General features: G+C 46.1%; 1 long non-coding RNA gene across 1 annotated transcript in view; it reads right to left on the bottom strand.

Annotated features, from left to right (window-relative positions):
* Window positions 1-1,973: 1,973 nt before the first annotated feature.
* Window positions 1,974-23,992, bottom strand: part of LOC103351671 (uncharacterized) — a 29,710-nt gene continuing 7,691 nt past the window's right edge. The window contains exons 3-4 of the long non-coding RNA XR_011385008.1: window positions 9,771-9,888; window positions 1,974-3,288 (exon numbers count right to left, since the gene is read on the bottom strand). This is a non-coding gene — a long non-coding RNA (uncharacterized lncRNA). The remainder of the gene's footprint in view (window positions 3,289-9,770; window positions 9,889-23,992) is intronic.

Genomic DNA, 23,992 nt, shown 5'->3' with positions numbered 1-23,992 from the left:
AGGCCACAGCAGAGAGCTGGATTGGAAGAGGAGCAGCTAGGACTAGAACCGGTGCCCATATGAGATGCCGGTGCTTCAGGCCAGGGCTTTAACCCGCTGCACCACAGCGCCAGCCCAGTAACAGACTTTTTAATGCACTCCCTTTTTCCAATAAATTCAATGAATTCCAGAGTATATTCTCATCTCCGTAAATAATATAGGCCAGTTAATGAGGTTCATAACAAACATACAACTAATTGCTATTTAGCACTTTGAGCTTTATAAAGCTCATACTCTTGATTATTTCATTGATCGTCATAATAACCCTGTGAAGAAAACCAGATGCCATTCTGCAGGTGTGGAAAGTTTCAGACATTTCTGGAAGGACTGGTCCAGGATTGCGCAGAATCTGCGAACAGTTCAACTGAACATACAGTGACTTTGTGACATGTGCTCAGAACTAAAGTGTACAAAGATGAATTAAATACAACTTTTGCCTTCAAGTTCAGTTTAGCAATTATGGGGCCAGGAATTTAACACAAGTCTGTGTGTTATAAATTCTCATCTTCATCATCTAAGGTTGGAGCCAACCTTTGGCAAAATCGTAAGTCTAAGAAATTTGCTTCCACGAAGCAGCATATTCTCTTAACCTCTTCATTAAACACCTCCTACTTTCCATGGCATTCTCTTCTATTTGCCTTCCAAATTCCCCAAATATTATCCCTCTCTCCTGGTCTCACCAAAACTTGGCCATGTGGATCTCACTCCAGTTAAGTATAATTTGCAAGTATCAACCTCTAGGGTCAGTTTCAAACTTTTTGATCATTACCTGTAGTAACAGGATCGCTTATAGCCTTCTCAGCTTCTATGATAAAACTTTAAAGCCGTGCCCTTCTCCAAGGGAGTCACAGCCCCGTAACTAGTGGCAGAATTTGACAACATCACAGCCCTTCCGAAACCCCTTAACCAAGTGCCTGCCAGTAGGGCACAACCTGAGTAATATAGGGCTGCCTGCACCGTAGGAAATGTGTTTGGTATTGCCACCGGGTCTGGTGGTTGTGCTGTTGGTTGAAGTGGTGAGGTCGCTGTCCGTGGTCCTGAATAATCCAGTGTGAAAGGACATTGTGTCTTCTACCGGGTCTGGGACCCTAATGACATTTGTCCAATGTTCCTAACCCTCACAGGTTTCCTTTATATTAGTTTCCAACTTAATGAACAGTTTGACTTTTTAAAAACACAGTTGCGAAACAAATAGGACTCAAGATGCATGCAGAAGTGAAGCAGAGTAGATTCAGGTGTTGTGGGTTTGAATCCCAGACCCACCACTTGCTAATCAGATCTTGGGGGAGCTGCTTAACCTATTTGGATTTCAGGTTCTTCTTCTTTTAAGTGAGGATAAGAGTAATAAATAGTGTATATCTTTGAGAATTAAATGAGAGAATGTATGTAAAGTGCTTTGGTAATGCATTGTTTGTAGAAAAAATCAATAATACTTTACAGAAGTGATAAAAGTAACAATTCTGAATGTAGTAACTGACATAATTTTATGAGCTGTGCCATGTTTTCAACAGAAAACTTCCTTATTTTCAGGAATGTGAGGACACGTACACCCCTTCTCCACCTGTAACAGTCAGAATAGAATCAGCCAAGGCCTCAGGCAGGATCAACAAAGGGAAGAGATTGGTGTCTTCACAACTTTGAAGCTTGGAAGAGGGAGACCTCCTTGCCCCATGATGCTATTGATACATAATAGGAGTTAAGAGCAGCAATATCTTGGTAGACTATTAGTCTAGGGACAAAGGAAGAACAGCCTCATATATGGCTTGATATACTAGATCCTCCATCTTCTGCAATGCATCTTGCAGGTGTCCTATTTTGTATATGAAAGCTGTTAAGAAAATTATTCAACAGCTGTGAAGAGGTGAAGAATGTTGCATGTCATCTAACACCTTATTGGAGCATTGTCTAACAGATATTCCCCAGGTCTGCTTAATTCTCTAAGAAAATGTAACTGTAACTATTTACTATTTGTTATTAATTAGGGCCTAGACTATGCAAATTTCTATCCTAATTTAAGAAAGTTGACAAGCTGTAAATAATTTTCTTCAGTAGAGAGGCAAATCATCTCTGTCCAGTAAAAACATAAAAAATAGCACCTAAGATCACAGTTTTGTTGTCCTTTATGGCATTCACCAATTTTACATATCACTTAGTGATTTTATTGTGGCACTTCTTTCCTAGCAGACTAAAAATCTTGGATAAAGATGTTTCTGAATGTTCTTCAAGCTAGCATTGATACCCTGCAGATTTCTTCCTTAGTGAGTTAAATAAGCCTTTTATACTTACTCACTGTACAGCTGGATGAAAATCATGTTTTTAGGCCGGCGCCGCGGCTCACTAGGCTAATCCTCCGCCTAGCGGCGCCGGCACACCGGGTTCTAGTCCCGGTCGGGGCACCGGATTCTGTCCCGGTTGCCCCTCTTCCAGGCCAGCCCTCTGCTGTGGCCCGGGAGTGCAGTGGAGGATGGCCCAGGTGCTTGGGCCCTGCACCCCATGGGAGACCAGGAAAAGCACCTGGCTCCTGGCTCCTGCCATCGGATCAGCGCGGTGCGCCGGCCGCAGCGCGCCGGCCGCGGCGGCCATTGGAGGGTGAACCAACGGCAAAAGGAAGACCTTTCTCTCTGTCTCTCTCTCTCACTGTCCACTCTGCCTGTAAAAAAAAAAAAAAAAAAAAAAAGAAAATCATGTTTTTAAAAATGACCCTTTGATAAGAACTGGAATCAAAGAGAATATTTAGCCAACATCACAGAGGTAGAAAGTAGAAGAGTCAAAGTCCCACAAGTCAAGCCAACCCCAAACATGCATTATGACCTCTCAGCGACATTACTCCAGAAGGATCTGTCTCATAGATTATACAGGGAATTGCTGCCAAACACCTGCCCAAGTTTGACAAAACTGGGAATTAGCAAGAGTGACAAGCCAGTCTAAGTAATACTTAGGTAGATTTATAGACTGAGACAGATCAGAAGAGGTCAAGGGCTTATGGAAAGCAGGGAAGATTATGAAAATGGAAATGAGAGACCGAGGACAGCAGCAGTGTTGACAAAGATGAATTTTAAGACAAATGCCAGTATCCAGCTGTTTGAGAGCTGGACTTTTGGCCAATGGCCAGAGCTAAGCAAAGGCAAACAACTCACTTTCCCTTCCCTCTCTTCCTCAGCCGCCTCTCAGAGATTCCAGGATGGGTTTCACTGAAGAAAATGCCAGGCTGCTGGGCCAGGTCTCTTTGATAAAATCTTGAGGCATTTCCTATAGAACCAAAAGAAAAGGAGCTATTTGGGAATAACAAGAAACAGCAACAAGCATGCAGGTGGCTAAAGCAAACTTATATGCTTTGTTTATTTTTTTTTAGTAGCAGAATTTGACCTTCATCCAACTTTACAAATACATGGAGACATATGAACATAAAGCACTGTGAGCAGTATGAAAAAAAGACTCAACAAAAGAATTTTTCAAGGCCATCATGATCAATATGCCCACTCACTTGTTAACATTTTCACTGTGCTCTTTATAGGTGCCACATTGTGTTCCAGCCCCAGAAATACAGCAGAAACAAGAGCGATGAGGTCCTCACAGAGCTCAGTGAGAGATAATTAAGTGGTGAACATTTACAGTCATGCACCACATAACAACACCTCGCCAGTGATGGACCATATATTTGGTGGTGCACCCAAAAGATTATAATAGAGCTGAAAAATTGGCATCACCTAGCAACATTATAAATGTCAGGACATCCTTGTATAACACATTACTCTTGTATGTGTGCAGTGAAGCTAGCATGGACACTCTCCTGAACTGCCAGTCGTATAAAAGTGCAGCAAAGCAATTATGTACAGTACATCATACTCGATAATCGTGACAATAATAACTATGTTACTGGTTTATGTATTTACTACACTATCCTTTTCATCATCATTGTAGAGTGTATTCCTTCTTATAAAAAAGAAGTTTGCTGTAAACAAGTCTGCTGTGTTTTGCCAGCAGCAGCCTCACAATCTGCTTACTGCATCTCTCAATCACATCAAGAGGTCTCCTTGAGTGACTGACTGATGCCATTTAGGTTTGTGTGAGTGTGCTCTCTGATAGCCACACAACAAAGAATTGCCTGATAGTGCATTTATCAGAACATATCCACATCACTAAGCAACACTGACCATAACATAATTTCAGGTATAAGTGCCCTGAAGAAAATACAAGGAAAATTCCAAAAGTTTTTAGAAAACGGATGGATTGAGAAATATCTTGAAATCTGTGCAGTTTTTATATAATGTGCATTTTTTCATGAACTTTTTGAAGATGCCTTGTAGAGCGGGATAAAGGGTTAGGGTTGTGGTGGGTTTGGGGAGCTATTTTGAGCATTCAGGAAAGTCTTCTATATAAACTGCATCAAGTAAAGGAGCAAACTATTTGAAAATATAAGGGAAGGGTGTACCCATCAGAGGGAATAGTCACCTCAAAGTCTCATGGGGAAATGAATCTGGTGCTTGAAGAGCAACACCAGGCTGATGTGGCTGGAGTGGGCTCATCAAGGTGGAAGGCAGTAGGAGAGAAAGTCACCCAGGTAGCTAGGGGCCAGATCATACCAGGCATTGTTGGGTCAAGTAGGAGTTTGGGTTTAATTCCAGCCACTTTATCCTTGTCCATTTGTTCTGCTCATTTAGAAAATGAGGACACCACATCCCTCACTTGTTAAATAATGAACACACAGTGACTCTGTCCACTATTCTGCCCTGGCTATTCTTGAAAGTCTACAAAGATGAAAAGGGAGAGATACTTGCCCCCTCATGGGCCTCAAAACCCAGGATTCTCCTCCATGGGCTCAGAGAAGCAAAAGGTCTCTAGTCTTAGGGCCGCCAGCACTTTCAGGCCTCCTGTATTGTCTTCTCCTAATGCTGCTACTATTCACTTGCTGCTCAGTTAGAAATCTCATCTCAAAGTGGTCACCAAGTGCTACTGGTTGTATATCTTATCCAGTCCCCTTCCCTCCATTGCCAATGCCTCAAGAAATCTTTATAGACCCAGATCATTGCAATGGACGCCCAACTTCTCTCTATGACTCTGGGCCCACCACACCTCCAATCCAGGTTCCATGCTGGGGTCTTTCTAACACACAAGTTCCACTATGCCTCCTCTACTTGGAAAAAACTTCAGTGACTACACATCAACCAAAATTAACTAAAGCCAATTGCCTGTAGATCCCTTACCTTGGCTTAAGTTGCCTTTCTGGATTCCTGCTTTGCAGCCACACTGGGCTCTTGACACTCCCTAGCATACATTGCTCTTGCACCTGCCACTTCTTCTTTCTGGAATACCCACTGACCACTGACTCCCTGGAATAAAACCAGTTGACTGAACTCCTGCTTACCAGGACCCAATGCCAAACACTCTCTCCTTAAAGTGTCCTGCTTCCTCTCTGGGCAAAGTTAATCGTTTTCTGAAATCTTATCCATACGATGTATATTTACATAACAACATATTGATTCTATTGTCTCCTTTTATTTACTTTTTTTTAAAAGATTTCTTTATTTATTTGAAAGGCAGAGTTACAGAGAGGCAGAGGCAGAGGCAGAGAGAGAGAGGTCTTCCATCTGCTGGTTCACTCCCCAGATGGCCGCAATGGTGGAGCTGTGCCCAGACAATCCAGAAGCCGAAGCTTCTTCCAGGTCTCCCATGCAGGTGCAGGGGCCCAATGCCTTGGGCCATCTTCTACTGCTTACCCAGGCCATAGCAGAGAGCTGGATTGGAAGTGGAGCAGCTGGGACTCAAACCAGTGCCTATGTGGGATGCCAGCACTGCAGGCGGTGGCTTTACCCACTAAGCCACAACGCCGACACTTCCTTTTATTTACTTCTGATTCCCCTAGTACACAATGAGTCTTTGAATGGAAATAGCTTTTCTATTTATATTTGTATCACAGGCACATAGTAGAAGTTTTTTTATGAATAAATTTAGTATTTCCCAAGCTGCTTTTTAGATCATTAATAGAGGTGTTAATAAAAATTTTCCACACAAATAAGCTTAGCAAACAAAGGTTTAAATATAGTTAAATTGGTGATACTTGTATATGTATTGTGATCCCATTTGTGTTCTTGAAAATTAGATATACACTTCCATGTAGGAAATTTCCTGAAAGGGCTGGTGGGAAACTGCTAACAGCATCATCTCTGGGAATGATGGAAAGAGGGGAAGAGACTTTTCACCTTTTCTTTGCTATCACTCTGTGCTATTTAATTTTAAAAAATAGTACATGCAATGGTTTTAAATAATTTATTTTAAAAAACATAGTAGCTGTATTTTAAAGAGCATACTAACCACCCTCTACTGAAAATGAGGAAAACAGTGATCCCTCTAAGTGTGTAGGGTGCTCCACCCTTTTACCTTGCACCCTGCGGTCCCCTGGTCCCCTTGCACCCTGTGGTCCCAGCCATGGTGGGAGAACGGCCTCCTAGGTGAAGATGCTGTCAGTGAGGACCATCTCTGACCCAGTCCCCAAGTAACAGACTGGAGAACTACCACCAATGACATCGAGGTTTGGGGTCAGAGGGGCATCTGTCAAGCTGGTAAATGGAGTTTTCATACCTGCAGTCAACAGAAACATGTCAGGCACTGTGCTGGACCCTACACTGTGCTGGGCAGGGCCTGGCTGCCCCGCTGAGGAGCCCCTGAAGTTCCTAACCAGTGCCCCGGAGTGGAGGAAGAGGACTTCTGTTGAGTGTGCCCAACACTCCCTCTGCACTGGAGAGCTGCTCCCTTCTAGCCCAGGTGTTTGGGAGTGAAAGCCAGACTTAGTGTCCCTCCACTGTGGGCAGGACAAAGGAGCCAGTGCTATCCAATCACGGTTACTCACACCCCACTCCCTATGATTGGTTCAAAGAGTGGGTGTGAGACCTTGAAGGTCCAGTCAGAGTCTTTCTAAGGACTTGATGGATGGACACCAGGAGAGAAAGGTTGCTGTTCCATTTGGATCTCAAACTGGAAGTCACTCTTAGAGTTTTGTTCTCAAGTTGTAAGCCATTTTCCCTGCCTGTGAAGAGGCCTTATACAAGGCAGGAGAGGACAAGATCAAGGGAGAAACGATGAAATCAATAACAGAGTTGTAGTAATATATCCTTGAAATATCACTTAAATTCCCAAATCCAGCCATACCTGAAGCTATTTGACCTTAGAAATTAACTCTTGTAAGCCAACAATTTCCCTCATTTGCAATCAAAAACTTACAATGGGAAACAGCCCTGCCCTGGGGAATGGAAGATCCGCCACCTTCTATTAACTGGTTGGATTTGTATTTCTTCTATGGGCCTTACTTTCTGCATCTGAAAATGGAATGAGAGACCACACTCTTTCTGACCAGGTGTCACCTCTCTTTAGCAGATGAGATTGTCCCTGGGAACTTTTGGCTCCTTGCCCTTGATCCAAGCCATCAGAGACAGCTGATATAGCCAAGTCCATTTAAGGACAGATGGGAACAGGAATGGATTCTTGGTCTGACTTTGAGCCCAGGATCAAGTGTGACAGGCACTTTAAGATGGCTACTCCTTTTCTCTGTCTTTACCCCTCACCTGTCTCAACAAGATATATTGAACACGAAGAAGCCAGAGAGTAGTTGCACTTAAAAAGTGAACCTGAGAGATTGGCACTGTAGCCTAGTGGGTAAAGCCACCACCTGTGGCACCGGCATTCATATGGGCGCCGGTTCAAGTCCCAGTTACTCCACTTCTGATCCAGATCCCCAGTGTGCCTGGGAGAGCAGTGGAGGATGTCTCAAATGCTTGGGCCCCTGAACCCACATGGAGACATGGAAGAACCCACTGACTCCTGACTTCCCACCAGCCCAAATCTGGTCACTGTGGCCATTTGGGGAGTAAACCAGCAGATGGAAGATTCTCTCTCTCTCTCTCTCTCTCTCTTTATTTTTAACCTTAAAAAATGAAAAGTGAATCTGTGAGGTTAGAAGATTCTTTGCCCGGCACACCAGGTTCTAGTCCCGGCCGGGGCGCCAGATTCTGTCCCGGTTGCTCCTCTTCTAGTCTAGCTCTCTGCTGTGGCCCAGGAGTGCAGTGGAGGATGGCCCAAGTGCTTGGGCCCCTGCACCTGCATGGGAGACCAGGAGAAGCACCTGGCTCCTGGCTTCGGATCAGTGTGGTGCACTGGCTGCAGTGTGCTGGCCTCAGCGGCCATCAGAGGGTGAACCAAGGGCAAAGGAAGACCTTTCTCTCTGTCTCTCTCTCACTGTCCACTCTGTCAAAAAAATAAATAAATAAATAAAAATAAAGAAGAAGAAGGAGGAGGAGGAGGAGGAGATTCTTTGCTCCAGAGCCACGTAAGTTGCGGCCTTGTAATTGGATATTTCCCCCACATCATGGGAACTGCATTTGATTCACAGTCTTCTGCAGCTGTCCAGGTCCTGGAGGGCTGAGAGAAGTGCGGGCTTGGGTTGGACAGGTGATGGGAGTAGGGCAGGGGAAGGAGGGGAATCAAGAATGACCACATTGGGCAATACAACACCAGTAGATGCCAGTGTCAGGAAAAGTGGGAGAACTAACATCTGGTTACCTCTTCTGCTCAGGTTTGGTCCTGGATGCTTTACTTCAATTTTCTTATTTAATCCGCAATGGTTATATTAAATCCCTATTACGTAGGTTAAGGAACTGAGGTTTAGGAAGGTAAAGGAATTCCCCAAGGTCACACAGCTAGTAAGTGGCAAACCTGCAACTCAAGCCATGTGACTTCAACTGGGGTGAACGGGTGCATAATTTGGAACCAAAGCTTGGAAAAGTCTAGTGGCCAGAGCTGTGGTTTTGGGTTCAGTTGGTCCATTGGTGAGGCTGCCCACAGCCAGCCCCCAGGCTCCCATGGTGGGCAAGGGCTCCTCTGGGCACTCCATGGTAAGCACACCCTCTGGGTCCCATTCTCTTGAGGCCCAGTCCAGCAAGGTCAAAATAATAATGACAAATGATCACCTAAGGAAACAATTGCCTACTGCAGTGAGGGCTATGATTGTGGGTGAGAGGGAGGGCCAGAGGCCAAGGAGTCTTCCTCAAATATTCTTAGTTCCCTACGGCTGCTATAACACATTTTCAAAAATGTAAGATCTCTTTTTTTAAATTTATTTTTTGACAGGCAGAGTGGGCAGTGAGAGAGAGAGACAGAGAGAAAGGTCTTCCTTTTGCTGTTGGTTCACCCTCCAATGGCCACCACAGCCAGCGTGTTATGGCCGGCGCACCACACTGATCCGATCGCAGGAGCCAGGGGCTTATCCTGGTCTCCCGTGCGGGTGCAGGGCCCAAGCACTTGGGCCATCCTCCACTGCACTCCCTGGCCACAGCAGAGGGCTGGCCTGGAAGAGGGGCAACTGGGAAAGAATCCGGCGCCCCGACCGGGACTAGAATCCGGTGTGCCGGCCCCGCAGGCGGAGGATTAGCCTAGTGAGCCGCAGTGCTGGCCCAAAAATGTAAGATCTTAAATCAATACAGTGCATTTTCTCACAGTTTTGGAGGCGAGAAGTCCAAGACAGGTCTCACTGGGCTGGAAGCAGGGAACGTGGAGGTCCCTGGGAGAATCTCGCTCCTTGCCTTCCCCAGCTCCTAGAGAACCTGCACTGGCCCAGCAATCCCACTGCTTCAGCCTCTGCTTCCACTGTCACATCTTCTCTTGTTCTCTTGTCATCACCTTGTAATGACACAGGGCCACCCGGGGAGTCTAGGATCAGCTTCTCAACTCGAGATTCTTACCTAATCCGGAGAGCAGTTCCTGTGGCCATTCCAAGTGATGGATTCACAGCCCCAGGGGATTAGAGCACAGCCGTCCTTGGGTGCCATTCTTCTGCCTACCACAAGGAGGAAGCGATGCCTACATGGAAAGAGCAGAGAGTTCATTGGGGCCAGTGCAGTGGCGCAGAAGGCAAGCCTGTGCCTGCAGTGCCTGCCTCCCACATGAGTGCCGGTTTGAGTCTCGGCTGCTCCGCTTCCAATCCAGCTCCTTGCTAATGTGCCTGGGAAAGCTGCCGAAGATGGCACAAATACTTGGGCCCCTGCACCCACATGGGAGACCTGGAAGAAGCTCCTGGCTCCTGGCTTTGGCTTGGCCCAGCCCCAGCCGTTGCAGCCATTTGGGGAGTGAAACAGTGAATGGAAGACCTCTCTCTCTCTCTCTCTGCCTCTATGTAACTCTGCCTTTCAAATAAAATAACAAGTAAATCTTTAAAAACAAAATGAAACAAAGCATGGAAAGACGGCCATCTCCTTGGGGCAGAGATTTCTCTGGCATCTGCTGTGCTTGTCCTTGCCACAGCCAGAGCCTCCTCCCGCAGCATCCCTGCTGCTCGTGGCAGGGCAGGGGCCTGGAGGAAGTGCACCCCAGTCTCCAGGTAGGGTGACAAAGGTCCTGCGCCTGCTCATCTCAGGCTGGGACTCTCCCGGAAGCTAGGGGAGAAGGCCCTTCCAAAATGATAAAAGGAGCTCACACAGCCCACATGCTGAAGTGGCTCCTGCCAGGGACACCTGCAGGGAGGCGGCCTTCATTCCGAATTCCGCGGCACTGCTGGGTGCGGGGGTGGGGGGCGGAGAGCCCTCCAATTACATCTTCCCTACCATCGTGGGTCCGTGACTATGTCAAGGAGGAGCGCGATGCTGTTGACGTTCCTTCTCTCAAATGAAGACTCCCCCGAGCCTCTTCTCCATCCTCTCCAGACTATCTGGGGCCGCTCTCCTTGCTGTCTATTGTTATGTGACAAAACACCGGAATGCAGTGGTTTCATATAGCGATCTTTTCCTTAGGCTCCTGATCCCTGGAGGAGTAGGGTGGGGGTCAGCGGGGCAACACTGCTCCAGCTGGTGTTTGGCTGGTCCCTGATTTGTCCTGGAGAGTCTGAGAAGTCTGCACCCCTGTCTGGGGCTTGCGTGGGTGTGGCTGGACTGCACTCTCTTTCCACATAGTCTCTGGGCCTCTCACCTGGCCTACCCCACAGAATAATCAGACTCATGGCGTGGGGCTCCAAAACCACACGTCCGCAGGAGCAGAAGGTGGGAGCTGTCATCCCTTCAGGCCTAGACACTGGCAAGGCGTCTCTACCAGCTCTTCCCCCTCCCTTCCACTTCCTCTTCCTCCTTTTCCTATTATTATTGTCATTAATAAGATAATTATTAAAATCATCATTATCATTATCTTATTGTTCAAGGTAGTTGTTAACCTTGACCCAGATTCAAGGGGACACACTTCTCAGTGGAAGGAACATCACAGAGCATTTCCATCCTGGTAAAATAATCCATTACACCTGCCCCACAACAAAGGGACTGTCAGGTCCATTAACACTGTGCTGGGAGGAATGTCAGGAATTCTGTGCCAGGAAGCCCTCCCTCCACCCAGCAATATTCCAGAAAGGGAAGGGGAGGAGAAATGCGGGGGAGGAGGGACTCATAGTCACATCCATAAAAACTCCAGCCTGAAGTCTGGAACATTTCTCTATATGGAACTTTGCTACCTCACTTATCACCAAATAAATAAATACATTATGGATACTCTTTTTAAAAACAGATTTAATTATTTATTTTAAAGTCAAAGTTACAGAGAGAGATATCTCCTATCTGCTGGTTCACTCCCAAGATGGCCACAATGGCCAAGGCTGGGCCAGGCCAAAGCCAGGAGCTTCCTCCAGGTCTCTCACGTGGGTGCAGGAGCCCAAGCACTTGGACCAACTTCTGCTTTTCCCAGGCTATTAGCAGAGAGCTGGATAGGATATGGAGCAGCGAGGACTCAAACCTGAGCCCATATGGAATGCAGGCGTTGCAGGCAGCAGCTTTACCCGGGATGCCACAGTGCTGGCCCTGTAGAGAACTTCTGAAGCTAAAAGCAGTGTCTTTGCTAACTTCTGAAGAGCAAACCTGATTGTAGGACCCCAAAAGCGGTGTCCTTTTGTGATGACCCCAGAAACACAGACTCCAGACCAGACGATGCAAAAGAACAGGAGGTAATTTTATTTCATTTGCGCAAATGGGCCCTCTACTGCTGCAAGCAGCAAGCAAGCGAGAGGAGCCCCGAGCAGCTATCTCACACAGCTTTTAAGGGGCAAAACCACAAAATTAACATACCATAGGGTGGCGTAAGTTTATTGGGCAACTACAAGGGGAGGAGGTCGTCGAGGAGGAGGAGAAACGGAAGCTTGGATAAGGGGAGGGGGTCATTGAAGAGCAGAAAGGGGTGGCTACGTGCCCTACATGCCTCGCGGGTTTTTTTTTTGTTGTTAAGCTTGAACAAGCACAGGGGAGGGGACTTATCTACATAGCAGGATGTTCTGTTGCCCGTATCTCTGGTTAGTAGCTAACTGCTTTCTCTGTGAACCGGTTTACTCCCCATTTCCCAAGGCCGTCTCTGGAACTGTTTGTCTCAGGAGCCCCATTTTTTTTTATTAAGGCTACTTTTATGGTGGCTCACAGCCGCTTCTTTCACTGATGAACCAAGCCAATGTGATAACAAGCCTGGCTAACTCTGCTGAAAGTACTTCTGTTCTTGTAGAACTGACTCACATGTCGCCTCTGTTTTTCTGCAGGTGAAGATCCCAGCGATGGAGTTGACAAGGCTCAGAAAAGAGGCCCACCTGGGCCGGAGCCCTGGGCTTTACAGTGTGACCTTTGGCAAAACACCATTAGTAAAATGGGGATAGAAATGCCCGGTTACATTGCATGAGAATTAAAAACAGCATGAAGCATTTGATCCAGTGTCGAAAACACATAACCAGAACTTAAATATTGATCTAGTTCTCTTCTCTTCCCTCTCTTTTTCTTTGTTCCTTTTTTACTGATACTAATTGTTTTCATCTATTTGAAAGGGAGGGAGGGAGGGAGGGGGAAAGGGAGAAAGGCAGGGGGAGAGAGAGAGAGAGAGAGCGTGCGAGAATCTTCCATCTGCCAATTAACTCCTCAAATGCCCGCAACAGCTAGGACACTAGTCCAGGCCAAAGCCAGGAACCCCAAACTCCATATGACTCTCTCCCATGGGTGCCAGGGGCCCATCACAGCTGCCTCCCAGGGAGCTTGGGAAGATGGATTGGAAATAAAGTAGCCACAATTCAAGCCCATTCCAATATGGCATGAGGATGTCAACCCACTGCATCACAATACCTGTCCTGATCGTCCTCATTTCTCTCCTCCATGGCCTTTTGGTTTTGTTTTCCTTTCCTTGCGCTGTTTCCTCTCCTCCTTTTATTCTCTCTCCCAGGAGAGAGAGAGAGAGAGAGAGAGAGAGAGAGAGAGAGGTCTTCCAATCACTGGTTCACTCCCCAAATGACCACAATAGCCGGAGCTGGGCCCATCCGAAGCCAGGAACCAGGAGCTTCCTCCAGGTCTCCCACACAGGTGAAGGGGCCCAAGGACTTGGGCCATCTTCTACTGCTTTCCCAGGCCATAGCAGAGCTGGATCAGAAGTGGAGCAGACGGGTCTTGAACTGGCGCCCATATGGGATGCCGGCACTACAGGCGGCAGCTTTACCACTACGCCTCAGTGCCAGCCCCCCTTCCTAGTTTTTATGCTATTCTCTCTGTAAAATATTTCCTGCTCCTCTCAGTTGGGAACCATCTCTCCTCACTGTGAACTCCCACAGCGCTGGTCCTTTAGCTAATCTGTGGCAGGAGAAGAGCTTCACAGCCCAGGAGCCAGGAGACACAATTTATATGAAGCTCTGCCACCAAATAGTTACATGGTCTTCGGGAAGTCATTACCTTCCATAAACTTTATTTCAGCCATCTGCAAAAGGAGTCCAAGAGACGTGCTCATACTCTAGAGGGAATTCTTTCTGCTGCAAAATGACCGAAAACACTACCCAAACTACCTCAAACCATAAAGATAATTTACTGCATTAGGTAACTGACAATCCAAGGTTAGAGTCAAACATGGCTGGATCCAGGAGCCCAAGTTATCATCAATAAGTCTATTTCTTGCTATTTTTTATGGTAGCTTGATTCTCAGGCAGGCTTTTACTAATCAATGTCAAAGATGCCTACTTGTAGCTCCAGATTTTTATTCTACCAGTTTGGCAATAAAAAATGACTACAGGTTTAATATCCCTTATCTGAAATGCTTAGGATTGGCAGTTTTTCAGATCTGGGGATTTTATAAATTTGGGAATATCTGAATATACATAATGAGGTATCTTGGGAATGAGACCTAAGTCTAAGCGTGGAATTCATTTGTTTCATAATATGCCTCATATATGTAGTCTGAAGGTAATTTTATATAATGTTTTTAACAATTTTGTTTCATAGTATGGAATTTTCCACTTGTGGCATCATGTCAGCACTCAAAGTTGGATCAGAAATGCTCAACCTGTGGTCTCTTTCCTAACTGTGTCAGCGAAACTCTCAATGCTGACTCTTACCAGGCTTCAGCAGGGCGTGAGCTTATCCCAAAACCAACCCCAAGGGCCAGAATACATGTTCTAAATTCTGTATGAAGGACTTCATCCACAGCCGCCCGTGCAGCTGGGGGTGTGGCCAAGGCACATCGCTGAGAACGAAGAGACAGTTCTCTAAAGAAAAGCCTGGGTATTGCTGTCAGAGGAAGGGGCGGTGGGTGTTGAGAATGCAGGAATAGATGTCCGTCGAAGTCCCTCCCTTGAATGTCCTCTGCAGCCCACCCCCTGGGTGCTCTTCTCCCATGCACATTTCCTCCCATAAACCCAGCTTCAGAAGTACCCTGGAAATCCAAGACAACGGCTCCATGTGCAAAACTAAACCCAGCTGTCTCATTCTCCAAAGTAAAACAACTCAAATTCTTACAAAGTCACTGCAACCACTATAATCCAGTTCTCATCCTATTGAGTGCGACTTGTCATGACCTATAATCTTTATTAAATATTTATTTATTTGAAGGAGGGGGGAAGGGAGAGTGGAAAGGGGAGGGAGGGAGAGAGGGGGAGAGAGAGAGAAAGAGAGAAGGGCCAGTGCTGTGGCATAGTGGGTAAAGCCGCTGCCTGCAGTGCTGGCATCCCATGAGTGCCAGTTTGAGTCCCGGCTGCTCCACTTCCAATACAGCTCTCTGCTGTGGCCTGGGAAAGCAGTAGAAGATGGCCCAAGTCCTTGGGCCCCTGCACCCATGTGGGAGACCCGGAAAAAGCTCCTGTCTCCTGGCTTTGGATCGGCGCAGCTCCAGTGGTTGGGGAGTGAACCAACGGTTGGAAGGCCTCTCTCTCTCTCTCTCTCTCTCTTTGCCTCTCCTTCTCTCTGTGTAGCTCTGACTTTCAAATAAATAAATAAATCTTTAAAAGAGAGAGAGAGAGAGATCCTCCTCAAATGGCCACAACAGCCGGGTCTGGGCCAGGTTGCAACCAGGAATGTGGAACTACATCCGAGTCTCCCACATGGATGGCAGGGGCCCAGGTAGTTGGGCCATCTTCCTGCCTGCCTAGGCTCATTAGCTGGCAGCTGAATTGGAAGCAGATCAGCCAGGATTCAAACCAGCACTCCTATGGGAGATGCCAGGGTTGCACGTGACTGCTTAACCCATTGTGCCGTGATGCCAGCCCCAATGTACAGTTGTTAAATAAATAAATAAATAAATGTCATTTAACCATCCACCCACATACATGCTAGTGGAGAAACAAGGGCAATTGCTATTAGGACATCCATTTACAAAAGACAACCAACAAAGAGCGGTTGTGAGTGCGTGCACGCACAGCGTCCTGCTGGGGAAGGGTCGCAGACTCCCTGGCCCAGCAGTGGAACACATCCTCGATGCTTTCTAGGGCTCTGTTCTCCCTGATGCCTTCCACCGGCCCGGGAGAGGTGGGATTGGCTGCGCTGTGCTCTGGCTGAAGCAGTTCTTCCGCAGCTGGCTTCCTGTTGCGTAAGTTCAGGGGCATCAGGTAACAGAATGCTCCGGTAGCAGTGGCCTACACGAGCAAGAGCGCCTTTTCCCACAGAATATACCTGGAGGGAAGCAGTCAGCAGCGCGGAGGCAGTGAGCGTGCACGCACGTGACTACAAGGGCGCTTCCAGATCCCCGGCCGGCGCAGCTCCGCTGGCATGTCTGCATGGAGGGGGAAGGCGGCCCAGCGCCTGCTGCACTTCATCCGCCCTCTTTTATCTGCAAACGCCCTCCCAGGAGCCCTCTGCAGACCTCCATGTAGATCTCATGGGACAGAATGGTGTCACTACCCACCTCTGGCTAGGAGGGAAGCTGAGAGAGCCAGCATTTTGTCCATTGTTCCTGCAACGGGATTAAGTTTTGTTAGCAAAGAAAGCCTTCAGAGTGCCTTAGGGCTGGAGAGGTGTGTGAGCCGGTGGTGTGATTTCCAAGGAAAGTCAGGAATCCATCACCTACAGGAGCGGGGAAGGGAGGCCACTAAGTAGGGAAAAGCAACAGATTACCACTGCAACCCCAAGCAGCTTATTTCTAGCTCTACATAAATCTTTGGTCCTGGGCTGGCACTGTGGCGTAGCGGGTAAAGCCACAGCCTACAGTGCCAGCATCTCATATGGGCACCAGTTTGAGTCCCAGCTACTCCACTTCTGATCCAGCTCTCTGCTATGGCCTGGGAAAGTAGTGGAAGATGGCCCAAGTTCTTGAGCCCCTGCACCCAGTGGGAGTCCTGGAAGAAGCTCCTGGCTCCTGGCTTTGGATCAGCGCAGCTCTGGCCGTTGCAGCCATCTGGGGAGTGAACCAGCGGATGGAAGACCTCTCTCTCTTTCTCTCTCTGCCTCTCCTTCTCTCCGTGTGTAATTCTGACTTTCAAATAAATAAATAAATCTTTAAAAAAAAAAAAAGGAAATCTTTGGTCCGAAGTGGGGTGATTGTCTCCGGAGTTAAATAAAATAATAGTAAAAATACCTCCAAGGAATTTTGGAAAGTGAAATCAATGGCAATTTGTGTTTTGAAACAACAGCTTCTGGAGACAACAGACAATAACAGCTTATGCTTTTATTGGCAATTTCAGAAAGAATGAGAAAGGAGACTTGAAACGTGCAGATGTGTCCCTTGCACCTCTAGAGGAAGGTGAATGTCTCAGGGGGGCTCCAAGGAATCGGGGCTGCCACCCAGCAGGCGCTTCCCCCTTCCCTGGCCTTGGGGTGTGCTGGAGTCCTCTTTCTAATTTGCATAACCACTGAGGCCAAATGGCCCAGAGCCTCAGCTGTCCCCCATTCCCACCCCTACCCGCTAGTTAATATCCCTAGGTCCAGAGATAAGAAGGCTTAGGAGAGATTTTTAGATGAGTCATTGGGAGCAAAGTTTCATTATTTCCAGGCTGGATTAGTTAGCTCGCCCGGCTAACATAAGCCTCCATGCCCACTCAGAGTCCCCAGCCGCTGGATGGTGGTTGTAGGGGAGTCTCTGGCAGGGATGGGGGTGGGGTGCAGGAGTGCAGCAGAGTGGGTTACAATTCTGGGGCAGAGGAGCACTCTGAAGGGGGGGGGGGCGGGGGAATGTGACTAGAACAGACATCCTCATTGGAAACCAGTTAATTTTTGAAATGATGATGAAAATAGGCCTCCCCTCTTTTCCTTTCTCACCAACCCAGCCCAATATGACCTAAAACAATAGTGGAAGTGATTAGGAGCCAGTCTACCATGCAGAACAAAATGAACCTGCTGAACAACAGTGAAGGATTCTGTGGAGAGCACATGGCCATGGCTTTGGCTGTTGTCTCAACTAATAGAAGAATGCACCTGCTAGTTCACGCCCCGGACTTCTACAACAGGGAGGATCTCCCTCTCCCTCTCTCTCTCCCTCCCCACCCCACCCCCTTCTCTTTCACATAGGTAAATAAATAAATCCTTTTGGAAAAAGCACAAGAGTGTCACTCCATGAGTGTCTGGATTCCAGGGCCTTTTAAATTTATCAGCCCACAGGGAGGGAATAGAAATCCTTTTTGGATTCAATCTGTTTTCTATTTTTAACCTTGGAAGAGAAGATGAAGCCCTGCAAACTAAAAGGAGCCATTATCTTTGCAAAAGTAATTTCAGCTCTAGTAGAGAGAGTCCAATTTAGCTTTTAAAGGTTTTTTTTTTTTAATTTCTTGCAAATTAGAGCAGATGATTGCAAGAAAACTGGGGAAGCGAGGGAAATGGATCCTGGATGTGCCAGGAAACAGGGCCAGATATGTCAATGGGGTTCTTTAAAGTCACACATCGCTACTCTCCCTTTCCCTGCAACACTACCCCATCCTAGACAGCAGGGTTCTGTAATCCTCCTTGATTCTGCTTGAGTTCTTTGTCTACACTTAGTTCTCATCACCACATTCCTGTGCTTAAAAACCACCGTGAACTTCACACTATCCACGACAGAAGCCTTCCCTCCAACCTGTCTGCCGGCTCCTGCCGACCTCTTCAAGTTCTCCCTGTCCATAGTCCTTGCCCGTTGCCTAGCACAGCACTCAATGCACATCGGGTTATATTTGTCAGGCAAATGTTAACTATATCTACCAGTTGCCGCCTCCTGCATATGACACCTGCCTTCGCATCTCTGTGGTTTGTACATTCAAGTCGTTCTCCTTGCCAGGAACAGTTTTTCCCATTCCGTTTACTTAGGGAATGGGTACTTACTCCTAATCTCCTACTCAATTGTCACTTTTTTCCATAGCTTCCTCTGGCACTCCCTCAATGATCCACACATTTCCAGACAGAATTATTTTGGGTTACCTCTTCCTGTAACTCCTGCATTGTATAATCTACATACTTTGATAGTTATAAAGAAATAATTGGATTCCTAAGAAAACTTACTTATCAAAATTGAATTATAAAACCAATTGATTCAGTAGGAGATAAAAGGGGTTGAGGTTAGGGTGTTCAAAGCTCAAAATAACAAAGTTAGATTTCCTACAAGAATTTCAATAACAAAAGTGCTTTGTAGCTATCAGAGTATTTAATTGCAACTAAAATATCAAATCACTTTATCAAGAAAGACAAATATCTCATCTGCCACACATACTCATGAGCTTTCCAAACCCTCATTATCTTTGGCTTTGACCTTGCAATTTTGCTCATGTCACAATTCATAACACACAGTCAACAAAAGGGCACAAGCATGGGTAAGTATACAAAGGAGGCATCTCTCCTACACTGGAGGTCCCAGGGCTCTGCTCCCGGTAAACTATCAAGGAGGAATTCCTAGTGACAAACCTGTTGTGAGCAGTAGCAATCAGAGTAACGCAAATTGTGCTGGTTAATTCATTAACCTTGTGGCCAATATTCAACCTTTAATTGGCTTACAATTCTCCACTCCAAACAGGAAGTCAATTCATTTATTTGCACGCTCACAAATTTTGCAATTAGTTTATCATAGAATTTAGCTGCCTAATATGACATTCAATAGCTGGCTTTGTTTTTATGGTTGAAATGGTGCTAATTTGAATATTCTTAAACTAAAATGACAGTAACTTTTTTTTTTTTGCAGCAGAAAACCAAGGTCCTCAACCAAACATTTGCCCAGTGTACTGTGGGCCAGAGATATTTTCTTTTCTTTTTTAAAGATTTATTTATATATTTTGAAAGTCAGAGTTACAGAGACAGAGGGAAAGACAGAGAGAAAGATATCTTCCATCTGCTGGTTCACTCCCCAGATGGCAAAACCAAGAGCCAGAAACTCCATCTGGGTCTCCCACATGGGTAGCAGGGGCCTAAACACTTGGGTCATCTGCTGCTGCTTTTCCCAGACCATAGTCAGGGAGATGGACTGGAAAGGAAGCAGCCAAGACTTGAACCGGAGCTCACATGGATGGTGTTGCAGGCTTTACCCTCTATGCTACAACATCAGAGATGTTTTCTTTTTTTTTTTTTTTTAAGATTTTTTTATTTATTTGACAGGTAGGGTTACAGACAGTGAGGGAGACAGAGAGAAAGGTCTTCCTTCCGTTCGTTCACTCTCCAAATGGCCGCTACGGCTGGAGCTACACCGATCTGAAGTCAGGAGCCAGGTGCCTCTTCCCAGTCTCCCATGCACATGCAGGGGCCCAAGCACTTGGGCCATCCTCCACTGCTTTCCCAGGCCACAGAAGAGAGCTGGACTGGAAGAGAAGCAACCGGGACTAGAATCAGCGCCCATATGGGATGCCAGAGGATTAACCTAGTGCGCCACCGCGCCGGTCCTAGAATTGTTTTCTAAAGGGTATCTTGGCCATATCCAGGGACTCCATTCACTTGCAGTGAGGTTTGAGAACATGGAACTGCTATATTTGTACAAAAAGGACGTCAATCCTCTTCAAGAGTTGGCTGACTATTGGAGCATGTGGAGCCATATTTAATGCACACCACAATACATGTTCTCTAGGACACTCAGGGCACCCCCTCAAACTCCTCGCTTCCTAATTCTTATCAAAAGCCCAGTCTGCAGAAACAAGCTTGAAGAACGATGTCTTAGAGGAATATTACACATATAGTCATTTAGATGCAGCTATTTTAAATCCATTTTGGTTTGAGGTATTACATATAATTAGTTAATTGGGGTGATTTCAACAGGACATTTAATCTCTTTGTACCTTAGTTTTCCCACTGGTGTTATGAAGCAGTTGGTCTAGATGATCTCAAACTGTTTTCCAGTGCTGACATTTCATGAAGTAGTCCCAACTCTACGTGTTCTAGAGTCACAGCACAACTCACCAGAAGCAGTGGAGGATGCAAGCGTTATTTCTTTCTGGACTAGGAATACATTAGAGTTTGTGACTTCCTTGGATGGGTCGTCAGTGTGCAATGGATGCTTTCCTAGCCTCCATGATCCCTTCCAAGGAAGCTGAGTCTACTTCCGATGAGCAGAGACTTACATTAGAGATGATGATGATGGACAGGGTGATGGTCATGAGATGGACTCAAGAAGTAGTTTTGATGATTTGGAAGTAGGAGGTCAGAGAGATGAAACAGGAAGAACTACGTTTCTGACCCATCTCCCTGGTGGATGGTGGAACTATTTACCAAGGAAGAAGACCAAGGAGGAACAGGTTGGGTGCGGGTGTAGAGTTAAGACTGCAATTTTGAATGTTACGCTTGGGTTACAAGTGGAAATGTCAACAAGACTCGATGTCTAGTCTAGAGTTGAAAGGACTAAAGATAGGCTCTAGGCTAAAGACAAAAGTTTGGAAATCACCAGCATCCAGGTTGTAGTTAAAACTCTAGGACTGGATAAAATCACTGAAGGGCAGAACAGAGAGAGAAAAAGAGAAAGGCAAGAATGTGGTTTCCCACATTTCCTAGATACTGTTAGGTTTTTAGCCCATTTCTCTCCCCTCCCAGTCTTCCCTATAATCATTTTTAATAGGCAATGAATTAATCAATAAACAAAATAATCAATGTTTTCAAATCTGATCTTGCACCTGAATGTCTGTGCTTCAGTGTTCTTTTATTCAACAATTGGGATTCAGTGAAGATGAAATTGAGTGCTATCTCAATCCCAGTGCCTTCTCCAAAGAGGCATTCTTACACAAGGCAAAAAGTTTGTGCCCAATGGTAAAAAAAAAAAAACAAAAAAAAAAAAAAACCAAGCATGGATTTCAAAATTTTTTTGCTCCAGAACAAACTTATCTTTTAAGTCCACTTTTCCATGAATTTTTTGAGGCCCATGTGTATGGTCACTCTCCCCCTCCCCAAGCAAGTAGGGCAGTCAACATTAGGCCCCACGAAATCTGTTTGGTATTGTCACATGAACCTGTTCCCACCGCTCAGCAGCCAGCTAATTAATTAAAAGATCCTTAAGGGGACTGAGCTTAACCTGCTCATCTTTGAGTTCACCACAGCACCTGGTACAGAACCAGGTCAGCAGAGATTTGCTAGCTGACTTGTTGGCCATTTTTAACCAGGATCTTCATGGTATTAAAAAGTGATCAGGAATGTATGAGCCAAGACCTGGACTCGACTTTGGCCTGAGAGGGAGTTTACTGGGGGGTGGAATTGGGTTTATGGGACAGCTAAAACCGGCAACTCAAGTATCCCTAGGGTCTTCTCCCCCACACCCTAATTTCCACTTCTTCCTGGGCATTAGCCTAGTGCTCTGTCACTCATCTACTCACATCCACTGTGACACTTAGCACTGCCACAAATAATCGTGTGTATTGACTTGTTTGTTACCTGCCTCAGTACTTCCCACCCACCCCATCACGTAAACATTCTAAAGAGAGGAGATGTCACTGTTTTGTTCATGGCTCTTTTCCCAGGCAGTGCCCGGAGTAGTGCTCTATCTAGGCAGAGGCCTCCCAAATAGTCTATGATTGAACGAAGGGTGTCTCCATGCAATGAGCAAGGAGCCCAAGCACCACATTCCAGAATCTGGGGTACTATGATTGGTTCCTCTTCAGCCACGCCCCTTTGTCTGGAGCTTGGGAGGAAGCCTTAGCACCAGAAGTACAGCAGAGGGAAACCACAGGGGAATAGGAGACCCTTGGCCAGGATTAAGGGCAGAAAGACCTAAAAAGTAGTCTCTAGAACTCTGCTGAATGTGAAGAACCTTGGTCCTGAACTCTCCTTGGAAACATGTGAGCATTGTGCCCTCCAGCCTCCTCACTTCTGAGGTATAGGGATTTGCAATTGTTTTCAAGACACATTCTTTGAGAAATATATTTCAACCTTGAGTACAGAGACAATATTCTCCAAAGTTCAAAATCTGTGGTCTGATCAACATGTGGACAACAGGATGGAACGTTCCAAAATTTTCATGAGGGATGTTGGATGTTCCTGGGGTGTCCACTCCAAATTAGCTGGGGAACCATTCTCCACTTGAGCGTTGACCCCATGAATGGTATTTACCCAGATAAGGATTGGCATTAACTCACTCATATCATTCCCAATTTGCTTGCCTCTGGTAGCCAGCAATGAGTCCAATTTCCCTTAACCACCTGGAAAAGTGGCAAATTACAGGGAACAAATGTCCCTTCCAGCAGCGGTAGGGACACCTGCCTAATGCATCGGCAGTGGTGCAGATGGTGAGACAGAGACGCCAAGCAGGCAGGATCCAGCCTGCTTGCGTGGATGGGCAATCAGGGCCAGAGCATCTTTGCCCTCTCTAATCCTGCTGGGCTGGGCCACGTGGCTTTCCACACAAATGTAGGTCATTTAAAATGCTGTCAGTGAGCTGCCGGTTCTCATTGCCAAGGCACTGGAAAACCTACAGTGACTGGCAGAAATTATTTCCGAGCTGGTGCTTCTCACTTAACACAGAGAACCCAGAGTGCAAGAATTGCATTCTACAACTCTACAGTCAGAGCCACTAGTACTCCCTCACTGTTGTCCAAGGAGCCGCCAAATTTGCAGGTGTGTGTGTTGGGGAGTGGGGGATGGGACAGGCAGGAGGAAAGGCAAGGCAGTGTGGGGCCCCGTTTTCCAAGGCAGGAGTTAAGTTTTGCAATGTAATCTTGAAGATATTTGAAAACATGATACTCAGTAATCCTCAGAATCAAAGCGCCAAGGTCTGGAGAAACATTTGGGCCTTGGTTTGACTGAAAAGGAAAAATATCTGTTCTACTGATTGAATTTACCATTTTGCAAAAGTGCTTCTGTTTAATTCATGAAATTTAATCACAATCATGCTGGGATTTATTGCTTCTCATTAATGCTTCCTTTGAAGATGAGTGCAAAGGCGCAGGGTTTGAGAGCAAAGAAAGATTCTTTCCAAAGTGTTATGAGCCTTAATTTGGGCTTCATTAAATCTCATTAGTTCACTAATGGAAAATTTATGACACTTTGGACAGAGAGTGGGCTGGTATTTATCCTGGTTTAATCTATGAAAAAGTGATTTTTCTCTGCAGGTGAATGATATAAAAAAGATCTTATGGAAAAAGTCTATATATCTGGTAGAATAAATATTCATTAGATTTTTTTCAAAATTTTTAATGGTTTCATTATAAAAAATAGAGACTGCCCCTTGGCAATACTTTCTGCTCTGCCTACTATTATTGTTGCTCATTTATTTACTATTCTTCCAAATTTTTAAGATAGTCTACAATAAAAGATGCATTTACATTGCTAAGATCAAGTGTTTGATTACC

The sequence above is a fragment of the Oryctolagus cuniculus genome, chromosome 20 (genome assembly GCF_964237555.1).
Source record: "Oryctolagus cuniculus chromosome 20, mOryCun1.1, whole genome shotgun sequence".
In the NCBI taxonomy this organism is placed as follows: Eukaryota; Metazoa; Chordata; class Mammalia; order Lagomorpha; family Leporidae; genus Oryctolagus; species Oryctolagus cuniculus.
This window is presented reverse-complemented; position numbering and strand designations above follow the sequence as displayed.